The 1,707-nt window shown below is 32.8% G+C and overlaps 1 protein-coding gene and 1 long non-coding RNA gene across 3 annotated transcripts in view; one reads left to right on the top strand and one right to left on the bottom strand.

Annotated features, from left to right (window-relative positions):
- Nucleotides 1-1,707, bottom strand: part of LOC108767993 (semaphorin-1A) — a 234,830-nt gene that overhangs the window by 210,285 nt on the left and 22,838 nt on the right. The window lies entirely within an intron of this gene.
- Nucleotides 1-1,707, top strand: part of LOC108768012 (uncharacterized) — a 5,467-nt gene that overhangs the window by 2,981 nt on the left and 779 nt on the right. The window lies entirely within an intron of this gene.

Genomic DNA, 1,707 nt, shown 5'->3' with positions numbered 1-1,707 from the left:
TCTCTCTCTCTCTCTCTCTCTCTCTCTCTCTCTCTCTCTCTCTCTCTCTCTCTCTCACTCTCCCTCTTCCCTGCCCTTGATACGATCGGGATTCGCGATGCGTCATCCTGTACGTAGGTTACATGCCTGCAGGATAATCGCGGACTCGCGCCACCGCCGGTTCCTTCCCATCCAATTGAATTTAAACGGATGCACGCTCGAGGGTGTACGATCGTTCGGGTTAAAACGAGACAAATCGAATGTTTGGAGGGAAGGAAAAAAATCATATTTCCAAACGACAGATTGTCTCGAACCAGAGATAACTTTCATCGTGGACGATTTCACGACGACGATATTAACTACACTACACTGAAGAAAACCACAAATCGATCTTGCCTTTGATTACTGCAAATATGAACAAATAGAGACTATCGTTTCTATTTCAAAATCAAATTGCAATATTTTAAATAACTCTTTAAATTTAATAAAATAATAGGTACATCATAAAATAGATTACCAAATACACTAACAAATAATATAAAACATGAAAACAGAAATATATCCTCAAAAATTTGAGTTAAAAGAAAAAGAGCCAAAGCGATAAACAAGGAATTAATACAAATGTCAAAATGTTGAAAAAAATATAATATATATTAAAAAATTTAATTTCAACATTCGTTGAAAATTCATACTAAAATAATATAATTGATAAAATTTTTATTTTAATTCTATTAAAATAAACCTTTATCTATTTGCTCTATTTTACCCTGTTATTAATAGCAAGTATATCGAATATCATAACGCAATCGATCGCGTATTGTAATTGAAATCTATTAACCATACGTGTACTAAATATTAGACGATAATTCACCATGTATTGTTAAATAGCGGCGATGATAGTGTTCCCCAGTAATTCCGTATTAAGTAATTTATCTGCGAAGACTTAGTACTTTGACTGTAAGCACAATTTGGTGGTATAAAATTAATAATTATATATATACGTGATACAAATTTACCAAAATATTCAAAATATTTTGTTTAGTATTAATAAACGAAGCAAACAATAGGTTACCTATAAATATTGCAAGTTTTTTATATCATTTTTTCCCATCATTAGCGATAAACACAATTAATAATAGACTAGAGGTTAAGATTAATCAGATGACATACTTATTAATATCGATAGATATTAATAGTCAGTATATAACATTAAACATATGCCACAAAGAATTACAAATACTTATTTATATGTATTGATACTAAAATCGCATGTACTAATAAATTTGAAATATTTGTAATATTCTCCAATAATGATTAATATAAAAATATTGATTTTGCAAACAATTATAATTTATGTATTAATACCAAATTAAAATCATTAGTAGATGCGACTAATGTGTAGAGCTACACATATAATAAGAGACAATCGCACATCTGACTTTAAAGGGTTCTGTTGAAGGTAAGAGTGAGAGGACTCGTACACATGTGCACATTCACAAGAGAGCACACGCGCGCAACAATCAGCCGCTTCGTAATGCATGGCGCTTCATATATGCGGTCGTACTTGTAGCACGATATACACGCAGCCGTTAAATCGAGGGAATGAGAAAAAAAACGAATACTAGGAGAGGGGAAAGAGAAAGAGAGCAGAAAAGAACAAGAGAGCGAAAGCAAGACTGAGGGAGAGGAAGGGGGAGAGAAGGGAGAGAGAGAGAGAGAGAGAGAGAG

The sequence above is a fragment of the Trachymyrmex cornetzi genome, unplaced genomic scaffold (assembly GCF_001594075.2).
Source record: "Trachymyrmex cornetzi isolate Tcor2-1 unplaced genomic scaffold, Tcor1.1 scaffold745, whole genome shotgun sequence".
Lineage (NCBI taxonomy): Eukaryota > Metazoa > Arthropoda > Insecta > Hymenoptera > Formicidae > Trachymyrmex > Trachymyrmex cornetzi.
This window is presented reverse-complemented; position numbering and strand designations above follow the sequence as displayed.